The 9,943-nt window shown below is 38.6% G+C and overlaps 1 long non-coding RNA gene across 1 annotated transcript; it reads left to right on the top strand.

Annotated features, from left to right (window-relative positions):
• The first annotated feature begins 1,047 nt into the window (after positions 1-1,047).
• LOC137096655 (uncharacterized) lies at positions 1,048-9,190 on the top strand. Its single transcript, XR_010909593.1, has 3 exons — positions 1,048-1,391; positions 1,927-2,039; positions 8,581-9,190. It is a non-coding gene; the product is annotated as an uncharacterized lncRNA (long non-coding RNA).
• Positions 9,191-9,943: the final 753 nt, after the last annotated feature.

Genomic DNA, 9,943 nt, shown 5'->3' on the forward strand with positions numbered 1-9,943 from the left:
GAGTGCATTATGAGTCATACTTCACATATGGATGAATCCTTGATTCAATCCCTGACATCTCCAGACAGGACTGGAGAACCTGCAATCTAAACCTTATCAAACCCCAAAATCTAATCAGTGTCAACAGCACTGATCTAAATGGGTCAACAGTCTGACTCAGTTGAGAGTGGCTTTCTATTTTCCTACAATAGTTGTGTCAGCCAACAACCATTCTCCATGTATTTGTTTGCTGGCCTATCCCATCCTAGTTTAAATAATGTTTTGTCCATATTTATGCATGCCCAACCATAGTCAATTTTCTTGTAATGACACAAAAGAGGGGTGGGAAAAGTATGATCCATTGGATGCATGCAACCCCTTAGCATTTGAATCTCTGATATCTCCCCACAAAACTTCCTGGTAAATCCTCACTACCTCTGAGGATGCTTGCCATAGATGCAGGCGAAACGTCAGGAGAAATTCCTCTAGAACATGGCCCTATAGCCCGAAAAAACCCACAAGAACCTTTCTGGTAATTCTCCAACTCATTCCAGCTACCTCAAGAGGAAAAAGAAATGCTGGTTTTCAGTTCCAAACTTGTATGAATGGCCCAGAAGCCTACCTGCAGTGGTTTGGGTAATTTACTCCCCCAGAATCCTCACCTTCAAACCCCCAAGTGAGTAACTTCAGCCAGAACAAGTCAAAAGGCTTCCTGAATTACATGGCATCAATTCCAGTACACCTGAACACCCTGTGAAGGGGTGTGAAATGTGGTATTATGTGAGGCAAAGCTGATTGAGTGGCAAGTGATGGGAAAAGCAGAAAACAAGAAATGAAGAAGCACAGCTGAGAAGAAAAACAAAAGAAAGCAAAAGTGGGAACAGAGGTGCAAATGTTACTTTGGAAAAGTAACAAATTACTCTTTGAACAAAGGTTTTGAAACAAAGTAATTTGTTGGCATTACTTCTCCACTTTTCTTTCCATTTTGATTGTTAGTCGTTGTGTTTCCCAATGTATCACTTTCCAATTACTTTTTAAATCCTTACTTAAACCCCAACCCTTCAAAAAATCTTATAGTTATTGCACCATACACAAAAAGCAATCTTGTTCACTGTATTGTCGAATCTTGTTCACCATTGCAAAAGCAATGTGTTACAGGGTATTTTTCAGATGTTGCTTCCAAACTCCAAAACTGATATCCAAGAGTAGAAACAAGAGATGGAAGAGTCCTCACAGATTACCTAGTTCAACCAGCAACTAATGCAGGAAATCCATTGCAACTGCAACCCTGATTAGGCTATTTTTTCAGCCTGTACTGAAACAACTCCAGTAAAAGGAAGTCCATCACCTTCCAAACCGGTCTCTTCCCCCAAAAGCATGTCATGAAGAGGAATGGGCAGAAAGAGATGGAGGTGAGTAAGCAAGCTTCCAGCCAGAGAAATTCAACAACATTGAGGGCTAGAAAAAAACAGACTTGGGAAGAAGGGAAGCAATTGTTTCCTATCTAACCATTTCAACACAGAATTGCGTAATTAATTGTGGTTTAACATCTGGGTTTCTTGGTATTTGGTTTGTATGGGGGTGAGTAGAGGACATGAACGAAAATGTCTTTGGGAGATTTGCAACAAATTGTCAATGATTTCTGAGGGGAAAAATCTACACCCACCTCTTCCTGTGCTGTGAGAACATATAATGTGCAACAATTTAAACACTGAAAACACTTATTTTAAGTTTTAATGCAATTTTCTGAAGAAAATCCACTCATGCCTTACTCCAGCTTCAAGGAAAATCTAGTGTGTTCATCTAGATCAAGGGAGCGTTGGTGGGGGTGGGGGAATGGACAGATAACTGGGTGGCAAGAATTGTGATTTTTTTTTAAAAAAATGTGTTGATTGAGTTTCTTACTATTAAAAATAAAAAGGTAAAATTTACTGTCTTTCTCTTCAGGGTTACTAAAGCATCACTGCTGATTCCGCTGCCAAGCATCTTCCTGACAGAGTCCTGCTTGCAAAGGCACTTGCTCTGACATCAGAATGGGATGCCCAGCCATAAGCTCAATGGTATGGTAATAGTTCAGAAAAGCTCATTTGCCATTTTGCTATCTATTCTCCTAGTTAGATAATAATGATTTTGGAAATCTTCACAGTCTGTTTGAACTTTCATCAATCTGAGTAATTTGGTGTGGTTTACTGTGTTAAATATTCAAGATATATCCAAATACATAATCATCATCATCATCATCATCATCATCATCACCATCATCTATATTATAGTACATTATAAAACAAGGGGACTCGGGCGGATTCCAACAGACAAAAAACATAAGAGTCAAACATTCAATGCCTCACCACAAGTGCAAACATAAATACAATCACAACCCACCCATCTCAGAACAACCCAACATCAACCAATCACTTATTAAAATTATTACATGTTCTGAAGTTCATTTCTCTCTCTCTCTTTATTTAGAACTATCCATTAACTCCTGTCTCCTACTTCATGTTTAATAATAAACCATAAGATTAACATTTTTTACTCCCATTACTACTAAATTTATTCAAGGCTTTTTTTGGTGGCTTTTGAAAATGTGTTTTGGAGATCCAAATCTTAGACCACATCTGAAATATATTGATAGCTGACATGGCAAGATATTTTAAAGTCAAATAGACACTCAATCCTGGCTTACAGATATCTTTTGGAAACAAATAGACATATACAGTTAGTCCTCCATATACATTGATTTTGTATCCATGGATTCAATCATCCATGGCTTGATTTTTTTTAATTCCCAAAAGCAAACCTTGATTTTACCATTTAATATATGGAACATAATATTACTGTACCAAAGTATATAATGGAAGTTGAGCATCAGTGGATTTTGGTATCTATAGGGAGTCCTGGAACCAAACTTCCACAGATATCAAGAGTTCGCTGTGCAGTGTAATCAGTGAACCTTTTTCACTGCACAATGTAAGTTATTGTAAATTATTAATAAAAATAATCCCTAAGTATGCATCTTCTGTATTTCTAGTTTTGTTTAAACAGTTTTTCTCAACTTTGGAAAGAAGTATAGGTTTTTTCTTCTCCTTTTTAATTCAGGTGTTTTTTTGGTGGAAGATAAGGTAATAACATTTGCTAAAATATTGCTAAGTTTAAATATATTTGCAGCTATGTATTTATCATAAAGGCTTTAGATCCCAAGGCTCTACTGTACTAATTTCATGCTTCCTCCCCTTGTAATGTGGTCTAATTGTTCCCAGTATAATACATTGATAGTATGTTTTCTTTCAATAGTCAAAGCGTTATTAAAAAATAAAGCATGAGATTTTAATAAGTGTTGCTTGGGAGCCAGTCTACATTTGCCCCATCTGTCAGGAGCACCCTAAAAGGCAGTGCCATTCATCTGGTCATGCTAATACACCTACACATAAAACAAAGAATGAGGAGAAAAGCCCTTCACCATATGCTAAGGGATGTCTGTCTAAAAAGAGATGGTTTGGCTGTACACCAAGCTACAAGGTTTCCAAATAGAGTCTGAATCCCAGGGAGAGACGTTTCAGCTAAATATAGCCATCACAGAGTTCAGAGTTGACTTTTTTTCATCAAATGCACTTAAAATAGCCTGGCAGAAGCGAATTCCTGTCTTATAAACAAATGTGTGCGTATGTTCCCTGGTGGGGTAGGGTGGGAGACTTTTAAGAGGTATTTCTACAAACCCAGAGACAAAAGAATCCAAGATTAGCAGATGGAACAAGGGGATTCCTTTTGTTGTAGGATGCATTCAGAGCTATTCCAAGAAAATGGAAGTAGGGGAGGAGGAGTATAGTGTACAGCAATAGCTGTCATCTTTACTCATTCTGTTTTGCACGGAAGTCTTTAGGGAGATGTTAAACTAGAGAATATGTAGTAATAGTCTCAGGAAGGATGAAGACTGGAAAAAAAAAAAGATACCCCTGAAGAAATTGTTTTGATCCTGCCACTGATGATTCAGTGGCAAAACATGGTACCTTGAGGATGTTGTGAAGGTCATCCATATAAGTGGTTTAGAAGAGAAAAGATTAGACAAATGCAGGGAGGAGAAGTCACTCATGAAGGTCTTTGAGGCAGTGTCATTGAGGGATGCAACTTCCTCTCCTCCTTCCTTTTCAAAGAGAAGACTGAAATAAACTGAACCTAAAGAACAATATTTTGCAACCAAATTATTTCATACTAAACAAAGATCTGGGTGTGCTGTCAAGTAGAATAATAGAATTTTGGAGTTGGGGGGTGCCTCAGAGTTCACCTACTTCAGTCCCTTCTCAAGGAAGAACCTGCAGTGACAGAATTGTTGATAGATGGTGAGCCAACCAGAGAGTGTTTGTTCCACTGTGAAACAGCTAGGACTAGTGTGAGTTTCTTCTATTTCCCCTTCACTGGAAACATTTAAAAAGACTTGGCTTTTCCGCTGCGCCTTTGGCGAGTAGGTGCTCAGCATGATATTTTATACCCCCTCAACATTTTTGGCTAGTGGAGTTCATGCCCTCAAAATAGGATGTTCTGCCCCACAACTCTGTGTGTTTTATGAGTTCCATTTAAACTTCCTGCTCCTATTTTATCTCATCATAATCTGTTAATTGTTTTTATTCGGAATATGTGGCCTGCCCAGTGTCATCTCTATCGTGACTGTGTCTATTGGTATTTTATTTTATTTTATTTTTATTGTTACTATTATTATTTTATTATTATTTTAATGTCATTTTGATAATGTTGTTGTTGTCTGATGTATATGCTTTGATTTTATTGCTGTATTATGTTGTCCGGGCTTGGCCCCATGTAAGCTGCTCTGAGTCCCCATTGGGGAGATGGTGGCAGGGTAGAAATAAAGTATTATTATTATTATTATTATTATTATTATTATTATTATTTCCCTGCAGTTTCATCCTTTTGGTTCTAATTCTTTTCCTGGAACAACAAAGAACAAGTGTGCTCCAGCTTTTCAGTCACGACATTTCAGAAGTTAAATACCCACGATCATGTCTCCAAAGACAGGGTAGTATAGTCGTTTGAGCATTGGATTACAGTTCTGGAGATCAGGTTTGAAATCCCACTCAGTCATAGACACTTACTGGGTGACCGTTGACAAGTTAAACTCTCTCATCCTCAGAGGAAGTCAAGAGCAAACGCCCTTTGAACAAATCTGGATAAGAAACACCTGTCATGGCATATATCAACAACATCATGTCTCTCTCCCCCTTCAGGATGAATGTATCTAGTTCATTTAATCTTTTATTCATAGGATGAGGTTTCTATTCATGTTCCTGATTGCTTTCCTCTGGGTAAGTGGTTCTAACAGCTGGTAAACAGGCTGGGATTTCTGGGAGTTGAAAGCCAAAACATCTGGGAACCCACAAGTTTAGAATCACTGCTCTGGATACATACTAAGTTATGACTATTTTTGCATTGTTGAAGGCTTTCATGGAATCACTAATCTGTTGTAGGTTTTTTAGGGCTATATGGCCATGTTCTAGAGGCATTTTTCTCCTGACATTTTGCATGCATCTATGGCAAGCATCCTCAGAGGTAGTGAGGTCTATTGGAACTAGGAAACTGGGTTTATATAACTGTGGAATGACCAGGGTGGGGCAAAGAACTCTTGTCTGCTGGAGCTAGGGGTGAATGTTTCAACTGACCACCTTGATTGGCATTTGATGGCCTGGCTGTGCCTGGGGAAATCTTTTGTTGAGAGGTGATTAGATGTACCTGATTGTTTCCCCTTTACTGTTTTGTTGTTGTAATTTTAGAGTTTTTTAAATACTGGTAGCCAGATTTTGTTCATTTTCATGGTCTCCTCCTTTCTGTTGAAATTGTCCACATGCTTGTGGATTTCAATGGCTTCTCTGTGTAGTCTGACATGGTGGTTGTTGGAGTGGTCCAGCATTTCTGTGATCTCAAATAATATGCTGTGTCCAGGTTGGTTCATCAGGTGCTCTGCTATGGCTGACTTCTCTGGTTGAAGTAGTCTGCAGTGCCTTTCATGGTGATGATGATGATGATTTTATTTATTATCTGTCTCTCCCTATGGCTCAAGGAGGGGCACAACAGGGTTAAAAAGACAGATAAATGGTGAATTGCAATCGACTCATTCCCCCACATTCACTATATCATAATGGACTTGTGGTGCTGACTTATCAACTGACGCTATGGTTGTCTCATAGCATTTAAGGCTGGAAAAGTGATAAGCCAGTGTTTTGACTGTATCTAACATAAGTGGTTCTCCAGCCCTGTGGAATATCTGTTTCTTCTGCCCCACAACAATTCATAGCTGAGCTTGGCAAAATTGTCTATTTTGAAAAAAGAACCCAATAATAGCATCAAAAATATTGTAGATGATTCCAACTTTAGCAATGAGTACAAAACCAAACATAAAGCTCCCTGTTACAAAAGTGAGAGCAAAACCGGACTCATCTAATTCTCAAATACCTTATTACTGTCCATTATTACTGTCCATTACCTAGAAGCAGCTGCTCTGGGGGGAAGGTCTTGCATTTTTTTACTTCCTTCCACAGCACCTTGAATAATGTTTTAGTAGTAACATGGAGCCCTCAGAAATGTATATTTACCAAGGCACCAGCAACATGCGATTTCTGGGGCTCATAAGCCCTTGGAAAATTGGCAGTGCAGCATTCCAGGTGCCAGAGGGTGAAAGAAAGGAAAAGGAGAAAGAAGCAAGAGGACTGCTTTCTCATGTACTGCCACCAGAATATCAGATGGATGAACAGGTTGCTAAGAGGAATTTTTATCTGGTTCAGATTAAAATTCAAGCTGAAGGTGAATTCAGACATTATAATGATTGCATTTGATTTTCAGGTAAACACTAGAAGTCATCAAGGTTCATATTATGAACCAAGGAATGAGGAACTTCAGTGACATCATGAGTTCTGTTCCCCAAAGACCGAACCCATCCATTAGGGTGGCAAATGGTTACTCCGAGAATAATTTATGTAATATGACAGAATTATGGCAGCAGGTTTTTAGTCAAAGCAAGTTACAAAAAGCAGCGAAGGCTCTCTCTGAAGGAGATGATATATATTTTATTATACTGCCACAAAATGCCAGAGTTCAGCAGCAGGCCCACAAGAGCCAAGAACTCATATCAACAATAAAGCAGCCATGAATGCAAAAACAAGGCTTTAAAAAAATCACAATTGATTCTTGCAGGATGAGCTTTTACAGCACACACTGAAATCCTCTGTATTTAGGAATCCATCTAGTCTTATACAACACAGCTTTGGGGAAAAGTCTGATCAGGCAACAGTAAAAACACCATAAATAATGAATGAATTGATATTATGTCTGCTGAAGATGTTTCAGAGCCTGCTGTTTGGGAATGAATTCATGCCGTCAGCTTAGATTTTGAGGGTGATAGTCTTAGTTGTTGGGTTTTTTAAATTGGATCTTGCACAATATATTAACTTTTCCTTCCAATCACTATTTACTTGCAGTTAATTTGCAATACTAATTTTTGTTGGGGAAGTTTCAAAGGAAGACTTTCTCTTAAGTCCCACCACAATCACAGGTTCTCTTGGCCCCTGTGGTCTCGTCCAGTTCTATGGCTCCACAATTCTATGTTACCATTGCAGTTAAAGTTGGATATTGTGTTATAACCCTAGCAGAATAAGTATACAAGTCTACTCACACTATGCAGCAGTGGTACTTCAATGGTGCATTAATTGCCTTGCCTCCATCCTATGGAGTTTTGTGAGGTATTCCCTGCAAAAGTATTCTGGTAGCTGTTGGTGGTGGTGCCGCTCCTTGCAGATGCCTTTATTTTATGGTGACCCTAAGATGGCTTGACATTGGCTTCCTCTGAGAATGAAAAAAGTGTGTGACTTGCCCAAGCTTATCCAGTGGATTTCCATACTGAGTGGTTTGATTGCTGGCCAAGGATACAAGATGGCAGAACATCAAGTAGCTTCAGCTCGGTTATTTACATTTTAAGTATGTCAGTGTTTATTTGAACTTACACTAATTAAACTTTTTAAATTAAACTAGGGCCCCCTGGTGGCACAGTTCACCGCTGAGCTGCTGAACTTGCTGACTGAAAGGTTGGCAGTTCAAATCTAGGAAGCAAAGTAAGCTTCTGCTGTTAGGCCCAGCTTCTGCCAACCTATCAGTTTGAAAACATGTAAATGTGAGCAGATCAAGAGGTACTGCTTCTGTAGGAAATGAATGGCGCTCCATGCAGTCATGCTGGCCACATGACCTTCGAGGTGTCTATGGACAACACTGGTTCTTCGGCTTAGAAATGGAGATGAGCACCACCCCCAAGTCGGACAGAACTAGACTTAATTTCAGGGGGAACATTTACTTTTACCATAATTAAACTTTCTAGCTTTTTATGAAATTTGGAATTCCTTGCATGTAAGGCTCCAGAATAGGGATTCAAACATTGGCATCCTAGAGCCTGAATCCAGTTTTCGAACCAGTATACCCCAATTGTTCCAATACTACCTGTAATACTAAAGAATTCTAAGTGCTTCAACAAAACTCTAAACATAGAACTGGAACAAAGCTGTTGTTATGGTATCAAATGCCATAACTGTATCACATCTTTCTTTGCAGATACTGGTCAGAGTATACTTCATGTTTTATTGTCCAGAGGTAAGACAGAAGCAAAGAAGGAGTCTTTCATCATTCAAAGGCTATACCTTCACTTTCCACTTGCTTTAGTCTTCACATAATCCCCCTGACTGTGTGGACAAAACTGAAGCCAGAAGCCAGAAGAGTGGTTACTATCTTGGGATAAGTGATTATATAAACCAGATGATGTTTCTTTCCCTGGTCTCTAGGTTGCATTGTCTGCCATGCCAAAAAGTTCTTCAAATGTGACTCAGGAGGAAGAATTAAGTTCTCTAGTGTCTTCTCTGTTGGAATATTAGAAAGAATTATTAATCCACATGGTGTTTGCAAGAGCTGCCAACATGCAGAAGGGGTTTTCCTTTGAAGGCAAAGAAAAGCAGAGGGGAGAAGGAAGATCTTTCAAACTAAAGCCTTTACTAGGAGTTGAGACTTACAGAAGTATAAGCAGTTATAAATTAATGTTCCCAGCCAATGGAAATACTGTAATATACGGCATGTACATTCAATAATAAACAAACTTCACTTGGGATTTCTATCTAACATGGATGGAGATAGTGCTGAACAAATCCTCTATAAGTACAAGGAAAAACTTTTGTTTATTTTTGAGGTTATTTTTACCCAGGTTTTATTTGGGATTCCTGCCTCTTGAAGCATGTGGCCTAAATCATTTTGGTTAGAGCAGGCACTCCTTGATATTGCCTGTCTTTATCTTGGTTTATTACTTTTAATCATGGAATAAAAAAAATAAAGAATGTAGAGCTAATAGTGCTAGTCCAAGCAGCACACCAAGCTATAGATAGATATTATTTATTTATTTTGCATATTTGTATCCCTTCCTTCTCACCCTTGAGGGGGGACTTAGGGCGGCTTACAACAGGCAGCCATTTGATGTCACCATACAGATTCATAAACAACAATTGCAGTTAAAATAGTAATTAAAACATTAAATCATGCATATTATTATTGACATAGTCTGCAGGAACATAGTTTCTGGGTTTGTATGCACATCAATTCTTCATGAATTTTTGCTCTGCTCAATTGCTGTACTGCTGAAAAAGCACTAGAGTTGGATGGTAATATGAATGGAACAATACACACGAGGCTGCATCTCTTTAGGCTTCACTGGGTTGCTTTTGACTGTGTTGATTATAGTGTGCATGTCCGCTTCTATTTTCCACCCCTCTTCCGCTTTCTTATTTTTCCACGCTTTTTCTTTTTATCAATTGTTCCATGTGAGAAAATAATATTAGTGTTATCTGGACACTTTACTTTTCTCTGCTTTTAGTCAAGAAATAAGGTTAACTCTACATTGAAAGGAAAACTAGCTCCTGCAAGCGCAGAGTAC

Source organism: Anolis sagrei, chromosome 3 (assembly GCF_037176765.1).
Source record: "Anolis sagrei isolate rAnoSag1 chromosome 3, rAnoSag1.mat, whole genome shotgun sequence".
Classification (NCBI taxonomy): domain Eukaryota; kingdom Metazoa; phylum Chordata; class Lepidosauria; order Squamata; family Dactyloidae; genus Anolis; species Anolis sagrei.